This window comes from Macrotis lagotis, chromosome 1, assembly GCF_037893015.1.
Source record: "Macrotis lagotis isolate mMagLag1 chromosome 1, bilby.v1.9.chrom.fasta, whole genome shotgun sequence".
NCBI classification, from domain to species: domain Eukaryota; kingdom Metazoa; phylum Chordata; class Mammalia; order Peramelemorphia; family Peramelidae; genus Macrotis; species Macrotis lagotis.
The window spans coordinates 242135439-242153191 of NC_133658.1; the positions used below are offsets into that span (position 1 = coordinate 242135439).

The following is a 17753-nucleotide window of genomic DNA, read 5'->3' on the forward strand; positions in this document are numbered from 1 at the left end:
ACCATTTTGTAATTCAGAGTTTTTTTGTGCATATTTCAGAAAAAGAAATCATGCAACTTGAAACATTTTAGGTTATGAAGGATAATGACCTCCAATTTCTCTAGAAGAAACTTCTAAAACTTAAGTTGAGTTTTATAAAAGAATTATAATATACACTGGATGAAGTTCCCCATGGTGACAAAACCACAAATCCTTTGTGAACAGATTTTATTGAAATATCTGATTCTTATATTTAAGATAAAGTGTTCACATATTTCATTAGTCCTTTACTCAGAAGATCAACTTAACTAGTAGAAGATAGGAGATGATTACATTTAGTAGTTCACCAAAAAAAAAGCTTTTGATGAAATATAAATAAACTCAGTATGTGTCAACAAGTGATATAACTAAAAATGCTAATTTGATCTCAGATTTCATTGCAACATCCTGGGCAGGGAATATGACAGTGTTACTGTACTTGGCCCTTGGACCATATCCAGTGTTCTTAGTGCCACTTTAAGGACATTGACAGTTGGTGGTACTGAGAGGAGGATAACCAGCATGGTAAAATATGTTGAGATCATGTTGTAGAATGATTATTTTAATATGTGAGAATATTTCAACTTAAAAATAAAGACTTTAGAGGAAGAAAATAACTTTCTTTAAATATCTGTAAAGCTTGAAAACTTTTTTTTTCATTTGGAAGAGGGATTTGACTTCTTCCTGGCCTAAAGGTGCAACTAGAAGTTGTGGTCTTTATTATAGACAGATTTTTAATTTTATTTTATATTTGATAATATTTTTAGAAGAATAGAAATTTGTAAGAAAAAAACTTAAGAATTAGAACTTTACAAGAGTGGAATAGAAGATACTAAGTTCAGTTCAATGTATTTCAAAGTATTAAGTAAAGTCTTCCTGTTTGCAAGTGAGTTTCTCCTCACTGGTTGTTTTCTTTAATTGAAGTCAAAAGATTTCAGGATTCTATAGGAGAAATTCCTCTATTTGTTGAATGAGACGATGCTTCTTTGAGATCCCTTTCAAGTTTGATATTGTGTGATACATGAAATATTGGTTAAATGCTATCATCTAGAAGATAATTAAATATTGGGGGGAGGAGATTAAAATGATATCATCCCTACTATCAAAAATTTATTTTCTACTGTGGAAGGGGTATGGATTACAACTTGCCCAAATGTAAGTCTAATACAATCTGCAAATATTTTAAGGACTATCATATATGAAAGGGATTAACTCTGTGTCTGCTTGATCCTAAAGAGTTTAAGGAACAATAAATTAGAGTTATAGAGAATCAGAGTTTTGATCCATTTAAGGAAAAACTTTCTCATATTGAAGCTCTCCAAAGATGGTATGGACAGTCTTAGAATGTATCTGGTTCCCTGTTTCTAAAGGGTTTTAAGCAAAAGTTGAATGGTCATTTGTTGACTGTTACAGAATGACCTCTTATTCAGATATATATATATTTATCAAGATGGCCTCTGAAGTCTCTTTCTGCTTCCTTAAATGATTCCATTGAAAAATTGTAGAATAGAGAATTATTGTGTAAAACTACTAACAATGTTAAAACAAAACCAGGCTCTTGCTCGAGCAAGAGGTAAGTTAGAATAAATAACCTGGGGGCATGCCAGTTCCAGTCTCCTGAATGCTGTCATATTCCTTGGAACTTAATTTCTCTTGTTTGTGCCTTCTGTGAGATAGATTTCCTAAAGCCTTTCTCACAGTGTCTAACAATACTATGTGGCTTATGCTTAGAAACATGAATGACTTTTGTCAACTGGACTGGAACTGAACTCTTCCCTGTGAATGACAGAGTCAAACAGGACAGAGCAGAGACAGATGAGTCAGGACACAAATAGAGGTTTCATTAATTTCAAAGGGAGGAAAATGATGTTTGCAAAAGGAAATTCCCCCCTTCCCCCAACAAGGAGGGCTTAATACTGCTAAGGTTGGGATCATTTATATACATGAAAGGAGTTGGACCACAACCTATTCATTTTTGGGTCTTGAGACAGTTCTCATGATTGGGATAATACAAATGTTCTTGAATCATGAAACAATCTAAGTTGTGGCAGGACATGAACAGGAGTTCAGTACCTGGTTTGGTTCATTTGGCAGTTACATAGATACAAGTATCAGGAGGTATGATGAATGGAACTGGGAAACAGGGAGCTAAATCTCTCAATGAACATTTGATTCTGGTTTGAGCAATGTACTTTGACAGAGGGTGATATCAACCAGAATGCAAAGGATTATAATGCTAAACTCAGGATACAGTCTGCTTGCTGGGCCTTACCTCTGGGAAATATTTTATGTAATTATCTTGTTTTCCTTGGTAGACTTTTACCTATCCACTGAAACTTTTCAGTCTTACACATTACTTTCTTTCTTTGTACTCCTATATTTCATCCTTCCAGGTCTTGTTTACTATGAATCACTGCTTTCAGACTATCATTTCTTTTTCTGGAGGTGTCTGAGGCCGGATTTCAACTCAAGTCTTCATCTTTCTTCTTTTCCTTCCCCTCCTTCATTTTCACTTTTGATTTCTAGAAATATAGCTCTGAAAAGATGGGTTTTTAAAAAAACCCATTGTGTTTAAATGGAGCTAATTGACTATCCTTTAAAAGGAATCATTCTAACTTTTGTTAATTGGCCAATCACAGCCCCAATCTAAGTTTTATAGCTCATTGTCTAGATTTTGATGGCTTCATGATGATGTTGTCCTTCATTCTTGAAGAAGGCTATGCTATCAGGGAGATGCTATGTCACCAGCCTCACTTTCTCCTCCAGTCATATAGCCCAGTGGCCAGATATGAATCAAGATGATAGGATATATATATAGCCTTGTATGCAGTGCAATCAGGGTTAAATTTGAACTTAAACAGGGTCACACAGCTAGTATTAAGAGTCTGACGCCAGATTTGAACTCAGGTATTCTATCCCCTAAGCCACCTAGCTACTCCTGTCATTGTTCTCTTTAAGAATAAAGAATGAACAATAACCCCACAAAAACACTCTATTTCACATATCCTACCCTTTGCATTGGCTGTACTACTTTTCTTGTTCTGTCTTTTCCCAGTTGAATCTCTTAAATTCCTGCCCTGGAATTTTACTGTTTATTGAGAACTCATTAAGTCTAGCTGACTCTAGGCACCTAACTATGCAATTTTCTCTTCTTCCTCCATATCTCAAGCTGATCTCAGTTGAATCTGTTTCCACTCTTGAACTGATTGTGTTGATTGTCGAACACTCATTACAACCATCTGGACCCAATTATTCAACCATTTTGTCTTCTTTTCATGTCACTCGGCTTCCTCCTTTGTATCCTTCCAACCTCATCTCTAACCTGGGGCTCTGATAATTGGTAAGATCTAGATGTTCCAACCCAACTGTACCTTCTTCCTGCTATAGTTTCCTCTCTCCCATTACCCTTTTTCCACTTTTATCTCTAGGCATAGTGATCAAGTCAATACTACCTTTGCTTTTCCTTCTCTTTGATTGAAGAGAATCTCAGAATTTCCATAGAAAGAGGGTGCCCAGGTCAGTCATCTTTTCATTTTTTCACCCAGATGTACTACTCTGGAATTTGCCAACATATACCTCCAATTTATTTCCTTTCAACTTCCTTTTATGTTTTGTTTTCCTTCTTTAGATAGTAAGGACAGGGACTGTCTTTCTTTTTTTCTTTTGTATTCCCAGTCCTAACCATAGTACCTGAGTTATAGTAAATACTTAATAGATGTTTATTGACTGATTAATTGCCCTATCATTCCTTTCACCATCCCTGTAATTTAACTCTTGCCTGACCATCACTGTCTTCTATGTGTTGTCTCATACTCCTCTTAGAATGTAAGCTTCTTGAAGGTAGGGACTCTATCCTTTGCATTTTCTCAGCACTTAGCACTATACCTTCTACATAGTAAGTACTTAATAAATATTTTTCATGCATTCATTTGTTCATTAGAATTTTACTTTCATTAGCTAACTGTTTATAACCTGTGTAAATTATCATTGAATTCCTGCTAATTCTATTTTATGATACAGATGATGAGAACCTCTATGTAACTTTACTACAACTGAGAGGCTATAAAAATGTTGTTTAGTCTTAATTCTAAGGAGACACAATTACTAAATTTGTACGTGAAGTAGTGTTTTATACAAAACAGTCATTAAACTATTTTTCATTTCACTTAACAAGCTGGTAAAATTATTTTTTTCTCCTAGACAATATTTGTGGCATATAAAAGTATTTCCACATTGAAAGTTGTTTTGGGAAGACATTATTTACAAATACTGTCAAATAAAATATGCATTTCCAAATGCTCCTAGAATAACTGAACATATCTATGCATATAACAAAAAAATCTTTATACATATAAAAATCTTTCATATTTATAAAAGATGATGAAGAAAGTGAAAATATATCTTTGGTATTCTCAAATCCAAATTCCACCTGATGCTGATTTTATAATAGCATTATCAAAGAGGGTTTCCCATTAAATATTCTCAAGGACCCAAATCATTAATAGTTGTTCAAAAATGATTTTCATCAGCTTCATAGATGAGATGAAATAAGATTAAGAAAAAAATGATTAAGTTTTTTCCAGGAGAAATACCTTCAAGGATGTCATTGTTAATAGCTGAAAATACAATATTACAGAAGTTCTTTATTTTACCAAGATCATTGTACTTTTTGCCTAGCAAGCTTTTTGGGGACATTCTCTTTTTTAAGTTGCATATTAAATATATCAATAACATCCATTTGAAGGGGAATGAATTAAGAATAATTTCTTGTTATGTGGGTGAACAGAATGAAGGAATTAGAAACCATGATTTTATTTCAAACTGATCTTCCCTATTTTCTCATCACTCCCAAGACTAGCTTTAGTTTTTTCATAATTCTTTTGCTTTCTAAAAGACCTTTTGGTTGTTCTTTTTTAAAAATCTGTGTTTAAGTTATTGTTTAACTTAATTATATTTTATCCATTATCTCTGAACCTCTTAGAATCTTTCTTTTTGGTATTTCAATTGTTTCAGGTTCTCCATACTAGTAAAGTATTTTAGCATTTTTCTTTGAGCACTTTTTTTACCTTTTTTTTATTTAAGTCAATGAAATTAAGTGACTTGCCCAAGGTCACACAGCGAGGCAATTATTAAGTGTGTGAAGTCGGATTTGTACTCCTGACTCCAGGGTCAGTATTCTATCTGCAGTGCCACCTAGCTGCCCCTCTTTGAGCAGTTTTAATGAATGATTTTTATTTGTGTGATTTTGAATTATTTTTATAAGAAGAAACTAGTGTTGTGAAAATAAGAGAGGAAATTGTATCCAGAGAGAGAAAAGACCAGTATTAAAGACTTTAGAGAGTTCAAAGAATGAGGATAGAGAAAGGACCATTAGATCACTGGTCATATTAATAAGGTATTTTTTTATTAATATTAGGTGGGAATTTAGATTGCAAAGGTTAAGTCGAGTTAAAGAAGAGGAAGTGAAGCTACATAGTGTAAATAGATTTCTCAAATAGTTTAGCTTAGAAAAGTTGGAGAAATAGAAAAAGATAACTATTTGGCATGGTTGGAACAAATAAGGGCTTTTTAAGGAATAGTGAGGATATGGCATATTTTTAGACAGCAAAGGTGAATTCAAGGAATAGGGAGAGCAAAAAGCAGGATGATATTGAGCTCAATCTTTTGGAGAGAATGGATAGGACTAAGGTCAACAGAACATATAAATAGGTTGATTTTTAGCAAGAAGAAAGGCTATTTCTTTTTCCAGCATAGAGGTGATTAAAAAGATAGTAGGGGAAGATATCTGAGTGATATGAGATTAAAAAAGAGGGGATCAGGGTCTTCTCATTTGAATGGCCTCAGATTTTTGTATTATATTCAACAAGTCTCTCAAAAGAAATGATAGGAGTGGTTTGGAAGCTTAAAGAGACTGGAAAGTAGACATATAGGATGGCAATAATATAACTGATGTTTTTTTTGTCTCTGTTATTTTCCTTACCTTATAAATTGATCCCCCAGTACCTCCACAATTATGTCACCTCTAGCAAACATCTCTCCTTGTGTATACTTGGTCTAATTCACCTGTTTTTTTACTTGTTTGTATTCTCTCTAGTTCCATTTCTACCTCTTCTGTAAACATATCTGGTTGAGATCAAATATTTATACATAAAATATTTATACATAAAAATATTTTTCCATATTTCTTTTAGTCATTCTACTTCCTATTTTATTCTCACATACTCTAACCCCAAACCTTATATTTGGAGAGATTTTTAGGGTATCGAATTTGTGATTTTTTTTTATATTGGCTGCAGCTATAAAAGATTTTAAATATTGCATTTATAGGTTATGATAGAATAGAAGTGCTATTATATAATAATACAGAAATAAAAGGTGTTTGCTTATAGAATTACAAAAACAATAGATTATGTTCAATAAGGGATAGGAAAGACACTAGATACCAAAATATGACTATGGGGACTTAAAGGCAAGACTGTAAGAGTCAACTTCCTTATTAAGATTGAGAAAATTAGCTGAGTCTATTTATATTAGCCTAAAATAAGGAATTAACTGTTATATGCCATTATAAAAGAGAATCAAATCAAGATGAGAGCAGGAAACAATTAGAATGATGAATCTAAGAAATGAATTTTTAAAGCAATTTTTTGCTGAGTGATTATTTTATGACTTGATTCCTCATTTTAATTATATAGTTGGTAATATGATTTAGGGTAAAGACTGGAAAACCCCCTTTTCAAGATGTGGGAGAGATTCACTTCCAGATTTAAGGTGGACTTAATGACTTCCACATTAAAGAGAAAATTCTAAAAGCTGCCTGAAACAAACAGTTCTACTACCGAGGCTCCATAGTCAGGATTACACAGTATCTGGCAGCATCTACATTAAGGGCTTGCAGGGATTGGAATATGATATTCCAGAAGACAAAAATCTTGGTTTACAACTGAGAATCAACTACCCAGCAAAACTGAACATCGTCTTTCAAGGGAAAAGATGTACTTTCATTGAAAGAGGGGACTTTCAAACTTTCCTATTGAAACAACCAGAGCCGAACAGAAAGTTTTATCTCCAAGTATAGGGTTCTGGTGAAACATAGAGGGGGTGGATGAGAAGGACTAACTATGAGGAACTTAATGATATCGAATTGTTTGTATTCCTGCATGGCAAGAAGATATTGATAACTTAAATGAACTTTCTCATTTATAAGAGCTGTTAGAAAAAGCATATATAGACAGGGCACAGGAAGGAGCTGAATATAATGGTATAATAGAGTAAAAAGATGGAGTCAATGGGTGATAAAGGAAATTGCCTGGAGGAAGAGGAAGGAGATGAAGAAAAAGCAAGGAAATTTCGCATAAGAGTCAAGATAAAGCTTTTTCAATGGAGAAGAATGGGGGAAGGCAAGGGGAAATGAGTGAGCCTTCATTCTCCTCGGAAATGGCTCAGAGAAGAAATAACATGAACACTTAATAGGATGAGGAAATCTATCTTACCCTGGAGAAAAATGAGAATAAAGGGATGGGATAAGGGGGAAATGGAGGGAGGGATGGGGGAATAGGCGATAGAAGAGAGGAAAGATTGTGGGAGAGGGTACTCAGACACAACACAGTTTTGGACAGGGCTAGGGGAGAGAGAGAATAGAATAAATGAGAGTGTGTAGGGTAATACAGCTAGTAATGGCAACCATGGGGAAAATATTGAAGCAACTTCTCTGGTGGACTTATGATAAAGAAAGCAACTCACCCCAGAGACAGAGCCATTGGAATCTGAACACAGATTGAAATTCATTTTTTCCCCCTCTCTTGCACTGTTCTTGTGATTTCTCATCTTCTTGGGGGAGGGGGGTTTATATTTACTCTTATAACAAAATTGTAATAATATAAAATAAATCTAGATCCTTCACTGAAAAACAAAGAAAAATGATGGGTTATTCAATTTCTTTTATGAAGAAAATATAGTATTGATATCAAAACCAGACAAAAACAAAGAGAACATTATAGATCAATATCATTAAGGTAAGTCTATACCAAAATGTTAAACAGGACAAAACTGTATATTTAAAAATCCATAATGGCCAAAAAATTATCTTTAACTGGAACACAGAAATAATTTATAAGGGAAACAGTTGTTACAAGTCATATCAAGACAAAATAAAAGGTGCATAATTATGTAGCATTTATTTATATTATTAATTTGAAACAGGAATAGAAAGCTTTTTCTTTACTATGATTAAAAGAATATTACAAAAACAACTAGTTAATTTGGCAGAGGAGCATTTATTTTCTAGTAGGAAGAGATATCATATAATAATTACTATATTTGCTTTTCCTATATGACATAGTCTTAGAAATATTAGCAACAAGAACTGGGCCGGGGCGGGGGGGTGGGGAGGCATTGGGAGAGGGATGCAGGATGGGATTTCGTTTGTATAGTTATTTCCTAGTGAGGTAACATCAGCCACCTTCCTTTCCTGAAGTAATCTCCATCTTCAGACCATACTTCATTTCATTCACTCTTTGACTCTGCAATTTTCTTACATCTTCTCACTAGCCTTCAATTTTCTTGCTTTGCCTTACCCCCGCTTTGCAACTTCTATTAGATTAAGGACTGTCTTCTTTACTTATATTTGTATTCTTAGAACTTAGTACAGTGCTCTCGTAAGCACTTTTAAATGTTTTATCTAGCTAGCTTTTGCCCTTTTGCAAAGTAATAGGATTAAGTGACTTGCTTAAAGTCGCACAGCTAGAAAATATTAAGTATCTGAGGTTGGATTTGAACTCAGGTCCTCCTGGCTGAGGCTAGTGCTCTATCCACTTCCTCACCTAGCTACTCTTACTTTATAGATTCTTAAGGATCCTCACCCCAATTCACACTCACACTGTTAAGGTGAGTGTGTTAAGGGTGTTAAGCTACCTCTCACCCACATCCTCGAGCAAATCCACCTACTACTGCTTTGAATTTTAGGAGTCCCTTTAAAGAGCAAGGGGATTTTTTTTTAATGCTCTGTTCAAGCACACTTTTTATTGTGTGTTCTTCCCAATGTTAATCACCAGAGGTTAGAATTACATTCAGCTAGTAAGCATCAATTATCTTTCCCATAGGGATATATAATGAGAAAATATAGCAAGGCTAGAAGTAGAAACTTTCTCTTGAACTAGAGAGTTTCTATCCCAAATCAGTGATCAGTGATTAGAGACTCAATTTACATTAAACCAGGTAACATTAGTTTTTAAATTCATTTTTCATTCAATTTGTTTTCAATTTCAAAATCTCTCTCTTCTTCTTCACTCTCTCCCCTTGAGGAGCTTCTGTTGAAAAGGCCAGAAAACATATACATCATGAATATGTATAGTCAAACAAAATAAACTTCTCCATTATCCATACATATCTCGAAAAAAAAAAGAGAAAAAACTACTCTTGAGTTTATCAGCTCTTTTATCTGGATGTAGATATCATTTCTCATTCTGAGATCAATGGAATTGTCACTTAGCTTTTACAAAGCGATATTTACTGAGAAATTATAGAAAGGATGGAAGCTTAAAGCATGCATGCTTGTGTGTACATACCCACCAAATAAAACATTTTCTATCAACCATTTATCTTACCAGGCTCCCTTCCCTTTGCAGCATGACAACTTTTGAACTATACTTCAACTACTGCTAGGTTACTTCAGGACTCATCTTTCTGCCTTATGTATTCCAGTGTCTTGACTATTGGTCCCTATTATGACATTTTGAAACTTACAAGTCTGTAACCATTGTTATTTCACCTAAAAGCAAAAAGAGACCATCTTATAGTGAGGCAAAGAATAAGTTGGACTGCACTTATTCTTAGCTTCTCTGACTTTTGCTAAAAGAGTGTGTGAGGCCTTTCTCTCCTCTGGAGCTGGTTCACTGCAGCATCCTTACCAACAGAGAAGAAAAAGGGACAAATTTGGTTGGTGCTTTGTGCAAACAGTATCAAGTTGAACTTAATAAGTAATACATGTTTCTGCTTCAATTTAGGAAGCTGGATTCTTCTGTTGCAAATCATCACACCTTTCTAATGCAAGTTAGAAGTTCTCCTGTCTCTTTCACACATATTGACAACAAATAGAGCTTACTGTGCTTGTTCTGAGTAAGAGACTCATATTGTTTGGACCCTCTTTATATGTCTGCCTCCTAATGCAGCTCAGTACCTCTCTGAAACTTTAGCTTTTGACATTTGATCTTTGTTCTTGTTGATTTTTTTAAGAATATATATACTGTATGAATGCCTGCAAAGTAGATTCCCTGGCAGAGAGATAATCTCTAACAATGGACCAGCAACTGGGACCCCAGCTCTGAAGTAGGAATAAAGTTTCTTAGTCATTTAGAATCACTTGGAATATTTCTATACTACCCACAGATGGACATGAGGAAAGACCTGAATCTGGGTTAAGTAAAGATTTTTGTGAGAACTAATGATTTTTAGTTGTTTTTCAGTTGTGTTTGACTCTTTACCACCCCATTTGAGGTTTCTTTGGCAAAGATACTGGAGTGATTGCCATTTTCTTCTGCAGCTTATTTTGGAGATGAGGAAAATAAACAGGATTAAGTGACTTGCCCATGGTCACACCACTGGATTTGGAGTTAGGTCTTCTTGACTCCCAGCCCATTGATCTATATACATTGTACTACCTAGGTGCCAGAAGGAAAAAATAGAATAAGTCAGTAAAAATAGAATAGCTGAGTGATAAACAGGTGGCCCAGTGAATTCAGTATTGGACCTGGAGTTAAGAAGACCTATTTTTGAACTCTATATTTCAAAAAATCATAAATGGAATCTGTTAGAGCCACAAGGCAAAATGTAGGTAGATTTAGCTAATTGCCTCCTAAAAGAACCCCAAAATGAATAATTCCTGGAGTTTCATGATCCAGATTCAGAGCACTCAAATGGAGCCTGTGCACTGGTGGGCTCTTTAATTTTTTTTTATTTTTATTTTTTTTTGCAAGGCAAATGGGGTTAAGTGGCTTGCCCAAGGCCACACAGCTAGGTAATTATTAAGTGTCTGAAACTGGATTTGAACCCAGGTACTCCTGACTCCAGGCTGGTGCTTTTTCCACTGCACCACCTAGCCACCCCTGGGCCCTTTAATTAATATGACACCAGCCATCTATTGGAAACATCAGAAGAGACAATATAACTTTCCAAAAGTCTTTGCAGGACTGTTTAGAGCCTTACATAGGAGGAAGTCAGTTGTCAACTGGAGATTATTCATAGAAAGAGACCTAAAATTTACTTTGGGTCACTAAGGGTAGTGCATAATCCCAACCACTCTTTCCAGATGTGCAGTTTGAATGTATGCATTTTCATTAGAGGAGGGGTAGAATCAAATTTGGCTGTCAACCTGTCCTAGATTCTAGTAACAAGTGGTTTGGACTTATCATGAATTCCATTATTCAACTTAAGGATATTCTCCTCAGGATGAGAGAGGTGGAATTATTACTCTACTGCATTAATACACTTGCTGGAAATTTTCAGTGTTTGATTCTGACCAGAAGTGGGTACAGTGTTATGTTAATGAAGGCAAGCTTGGGAGAGTGGAGCCTTTGCCTTCTATGGTGATTCAAAAATGCAGTCCAGACACTAAGGCTAGAAATATGAGTAAACAGAAAAAAATTATGTAAGTAGCTAAAAAGAAGTTTAAGCACTAAGAAACCTCAGTTGAGATCATTTAAGAATGTGCTATACAACTGTTAAAGAAGGAAAAAATCTCAAAATATGATATTCCCAAAAACAAACAATAAAGCCTTTCAAACAGGAAAAACTTGACCTTCAGGACTGAGTATAAACTCATGGGGTAAGGGTGGGTGTGGGCCTTGAGCAAATTAGAGGATTTTGAAACATTCCTTATGAGAAGATCAGACCTGAACTAAAAATTACAAGCATAAAACACAGTAGTTAAGAGAAACTTAGAGAAATAAATACATTTAAGGGAAGGAGCCAAATGTCCATATTTCAAAAAATTAATGGAACATTTTAGAACCAGAAGGCAAAATGTAGGTGGATTTAACTAATTACCTTCTAAAAGGACCCCAAAATGAAAAATTTCTGGACTTCCACGACCCATTCCAGAGCACTCAAGTGGAGCCTGTGCACTCAATGCTTGTCTATTCGAGAAGTGTACTAAATGTACTGTGCTTAGAATTCAGAGATGAAAGTAGAACAGTCTCTGTCCTTATGGTTTACATTTTGACAAGAGACCTGTATGTGTTTGAGTTTTACATAATATCAAAATAAATACAATGTAGTCGTGAGAAGGCTTGCTTCAGGAAAAGGGTCCTGTAGAAGTTGATGTTTGTGCTTGAGGTTTAAAGGAAATAAGGGATTTCAAGAGATACTAGTGAGGAGGAAGAGAATGCCAAGGACTGATAGACAACCTGTTCTTACTAATCAGGATGCTTATTTCCTCAGTGAAGGAACTTCAACTTAAATACTGATATTTCCTCAAATATCCTGAATTCCAAATTCTTTCATTGATTCAATTTCCATGAACTCCTTTTCTGCCATCACTTACAGTTTTTACACTTTCATTTTATGAAATCCAAAATTCTTTAATGTGATATTTTCCCATCATTCCATCTTTAAATGCCTGATGAGCTTTAATTCTGTTCTTCCATCCTCACTAAGACTTCCATTCTTCAGTTCTTTCTCAGACTGTTGCCTTTGCATCCATTATAATTCTCTTCCTTCTCCATCTTGACCCCTTGTTTGAAACAACCCAACCCTATTTATTACTCTTCTACTAATTATACTGTCTTCCCTTCTCTTTCTTAACCTCTTGTTGCACCAACCCAACTATTCTACTCTTAAATCCTTTGTGTCCTACTATTACTTCACTATTACTGTCACAATATACCAAATTCTAATTCTGCATCATTCTCTTCCCATTTTCTTCACTCCTGTTCCTATTGACATACTATCAAAAGCTGGAGGAAATCATGAAGCTGTGTCAGTTGGTTCACTATAAATTTGTTATCTAATCTTAACTGATTCCTCACTATAATAAGGCAGTCATTCTATCCTTCTCTACAGCTACTGATCCAAACATTTTTGTTTCTTTTCCAAATGTCCAGTCTCCAGTCTTTGCTCCATCTTTTCTATTAAGGATTTTGCTACTACACCACTAAAAAAATTTGAAGTTATTTTCTTTCCCATATCACTCAGACATCTCTCTCATTCCATTTGTTCTCTTACTATTTAGTACTTTCCTATCTCAGATAAAGAGATGATCCTAGTCTTTTGCCCGGGCCAACCAATCTGTATGCCACTTTGATCCCATTCCTTCTCAACTTCTCTAACAGATTACCCCTACTTCATTTCTGTTCTTTTATATTTAATCTCTCCCTTTTAAAGGAGTTTAATGACTCCTTTCCTGCTGCCTACAAAGGTGCCTATCTCCTCTATCCTTAAAAAAAAAATCCTCTCAATTGATTGAACTATCTCTATTAATCATCATTCCATCTGCATAGCAACTTGCTATTTGAATTTGCTACCCCTTCCATCTCTTCTCTGACTTTTTCTCAGGCATTTCTTTTCCCAGTTTGCCCTTCCTTTTTTGTTTCCAGAAACTTTGGTACTCTCTAATGCCTCTCAAAATCTCTCATACATCAAAGCATATATGACTGAATTGTTAGAGAAGAGGTATAAAGTCTCAGTGTTTGCACACCACATTTGAATGATTCAGAATCTTTCTCTGCAACCATTTCCATCAGTTTCATCTGAGTGTTTCTCAACCTTTTTTTTTTTAATAATCACATGCTTAAAAATGAGGAAAAATCATTTGTTTAGGTTGGAGGAAACCAAACATTCTAATACTGGACTTCTTGATTAATCCAGCTGTTCTACTGAGCAACTGAAATTATGTTAAGAAAATTTTCATACCCTTTGATTTAAAGATCCCTCTACCAGGCACATATTCCAAGAAGATCAAAAATAATAAATTCCTCTATCCATCAGAATATTGATAGAATCACTTTTTGTAGTAGTAAAAATGTGATACAAGGTAGATATTCAGTTATTGGAAAACAGCAGCAAAGTTTAGTGCTTGAATTTAATGGAATTTATTGCACAGAAAGAAATGGAAGACTCAAGAATAACATAACATTTGTAAGAACTAAGGGCAAATGAGATAGAACCTTGAAAACAATATGTACAATGTCATCATCAAGCAAGTAGAAAGGACATCATGAATTTTTAAAAAAAGTAATTGAATATTTTGCATTGTAATATGCAGTTTGGTCCAAAAGAACACAGGGGAAAATACTTTCTATTCCATCTTTACTGAAGTGGAAGATGATGAATGTGAAGCATTTTCTATATACTGTCATTCAATTGTTGTGTTAGTTTTGTTGAACTTTTTTTCTCTTAAATTTTTATTCATTTTTCCATTACGAAGCTTGGCTTTCTGGGGAAGGGAGGTAGAGGTCAACACACACATTTACATAGAAATGAAAGTGAGTTTAAAATATAGCAATAATTTTTTTAAAGAAAAAATATTCCATCAGGGAGTGTTCCTATAAATACTTGTATCTTAGGCATTCTCTGTGGTCCCTAGGACTTAACTAAAGATGATCTTAACCCTCTCTTTTATGTAAATAAACATTTGCAATCCCTATAAATTTACTTATTCATCAGGGAGATAGGTCTATAATTTTGTTTCTCTGTTTTAACTCTTCCTGGTTTAGGTAACAGTACCATATTGGTTTCATAGAAAGAGTTAGGCAGAGTTACATCTTTCCCTATTTTTCCAAAGAGTTTATATTGGATTGGAACCAATTGTTCCTTAAATGTTTGGTAGAATTCACTTGTGAATCCATCAGGCCCTGGAGATTTTTTTTTTTAGGGAGTTCAGTAATGGCTTGTTGAATTTCTTTTTCTGAGATAGGGTTGTTTAGGTATTTAATCTCTTCTTCATTTAACCTGGGCAACTTATATTTTTGTAAATATTCATCCATTTCACTTAGATTATCAAATTTATTGGCATAGAGTTGGGCAAAATAATTTCGAATTATTACTTTAATTTCCTCCTCATTGGTGGTGAGTTCACCTTTTTTATTTAGAATACTAGCAATTTGGTTTTCTTCTTTTTTTAATCAAATTGACCAGAGGTTTATCAATTTAATTGGTTTTTTCATAATACCAACTTTTGGTTTTATTATTAATTCAATAGTTTTTTTGCTTTTGATTTTATTAATTTCTCCTTTAATTTTTAGAATTTCTAATTTGGTACTTAATTGGGGATTTTTGATTTGTTCTTTCTCTAATTTTTTTAGTTGCATTCATTGATTTCCTCTTTCTCCAATTTATTCATATAAGCATTTAGAGCTATAGTATATCCCCTGAGAGTTGCTTTGAATGAATCCCATAGGTTTTGGTATGTTGTTTCATCATTATCATTATCTAGGATAAAATGGTTAATTCTTCTATAATTTGTTTTTTGGTCCACTCATTTTTTAAAATGAGGTTATTCAGTTTCCAATTTGTTCTGGGTCTATATCTCCTTGGCCCAGTATTGCATATGACTTTTATTGCATTGTGATCTGAGAAAGATGTATTAACTATTTCTGCCTTTCTGCAGTTGATCATTAGGTTTTTATGGCCTAGTACATGGTCAATTTTTGTATAAGTTCTATGTACTGCAGAGAAAAAGGTATATTCCTTTCCATCCACATTCAGTTTCCTCCAAAAATCTACCATATCTAATTTTTCTAACAATGTATTTACCTCCCTAATTTCTTTATTGTTTGTTTTATGATTCGATTTATCTAGATCTGATAGCGGGAGGTTGAGGTTTCCCACTAGTAGAGTTTTGCTATCTATGTCTTCCTGTAATTCTTTCAGCTTCTTCTCTAAGAATTTGGGTGCTGTCCCACTGGGTGCACATATATTCAATATTGAAATGACTTTATTGTCTATGGTACCTTTTAGGAGGATATAGTTTCCTTCCTTATCTCATTTAATGCTGTCTATTTTTGCTTCTGCTTTGTCTGAGATAAGGATTGCTACCCCTGCTTTTTTTACTTCAGCTGAAGCAAAATATATTTTGCTCCAACCTTTTACCTGTACTCTATATGTATCTCTCTGCTTCAAATGAGTTTCTTGTAAGCAGCATGTTGTAGGATTCTGATTTTTAATCCACTCTGCTATTTGCTTACGTTTTAAGGGAGAGTTCATCCAATTCACATTTAAGGTTATGATTACTAATTCTTTATTGCCCTCCGTGCTATCTTCCCTCTGTTTGTATTTTTCCCTCTTTCCCCCCCTTTTATCCATATTCCCCAGTCTTTTGTTTCTGAAAACCATCCCCTTCAGTGTGTTTGCCTTCCTATATCACACCCTCCCCTTTCCCTTTTTCCCCATTTCCCTTCCCTTCCTCTTATTATTTCCCCTTATTTCCCCCACTGCCCTTCCCTTTCTCCATCCCCCCTCTCCCCTTTTCCCCTTTTAATACTTGAAAGGTTAAATGTTTTATAAGTTAACTGAGTATGTGTAGGTTGACTTTAAGCCAAGTCTGATGAGAAGAAGATTCAGGTGTTTCTCTTCTGTTCCCTTCTTTCCCACTATTACCATAGGTTTTTTTGTACCTCTTAGTGTAATGTGATTTACCCCATTCAATCCCCTCCCTCCTCCCATCTCTTTCCTGTCCCCCTTTTTAGGGCCGTAGTGGTTTTTTTTTTTACATCATTCTATCTTAGTCATAGAAAATTTGGGGTGTCTGACCCTTCTAGTTCTGTATATTCTATCGAATAGAGTCTAAATTCCTGAGAGTTATTAGAGTTTTACTCCCAAATGGGGGTTAAAGCCAGTTACATCCCATTAGATTGTAGTCTCATGGATAGGTCATGAATGTCCATCATTTCTGGAAAGGTATATTCTCTCTGTAGAGTTACATTTATTGCATTTTTTTTCTTTTATTCCCCCCCCCCCTTTTTTTTACCTTTTCATGTATCTCTTGAACCTCCTGTTTGATGTCCAAATTTTCTGTTTAGCTCTGGTCTTTTCATCAGAAATTTTTGGAATTCTTCCATTTCGTTAAATGTCCATCTTTTTCCTTGGAAGAGTAGGCTCAGCTTTGCAGGAAAGTAGATTCTTGGCTGCATTCCAAGCTCCTGTGCTCTTCAAAATATCTCGTTCCAGGCCCTTCGATCCCTTAATGTTGATGCAGCCAGGTCCTGAGTGATCCTTACTGTGGCTCCTTGATATTTAAATTGTTCCTTTCTGGCTGCTTGCAGCATTTTCTCTTTTTTCTGATAGTTCTGCAGTTTGGCCACAACATTCCTTGGTGTTTTCATTTTAGGATTTTTTTCTGGTGGGGATCGCTGTACTCTTTCAATAACTACTTTGCCCTCTGATTCCATGATATCAGGGCAGTTTTCCATCACTAGATCCTATAATATTAAATCCAGGCTTTTTTTCTCTTCACTGTTTGCAGGAAGTCCTGTAATTTTAAGTTTGCCCCTCCTCGATCTATTCTCAAGGTCAGTGGTTTTGTTGATGAGGTATTTTCCATTTGCTTCTATTTTTTCTATTTTTTTTTATTTTTGTTTAACTGACTCTTGCTGTCTCGTGGAGTCATTAGTTTCTGTAGACTCCATTATTTTTTTTTTGGGGGGGGTTTCTTCATTTACCTTTTGCAACTCCTTTTCCAATTGGTCACTTCTACTTTTGAAAGAGCTTTCCATTTGACCAGTTGAGGTTTTAAGAGAATTAAT

At 34.7% G+C, this 17753-nt stretch overlaps 1 protein-coding gene across 30 annotated transcripts in view; it reads left to right on the forward strand.

Moving 5' to 3' along the window:
* Positions 1-17753, forward strand: part of DTNB (dystrobrevin beta) — a 410081-nt gene that overhangs the window by 103767 nt on the left and 288561 nt on the right. The window lies entirely within an intron of this gene.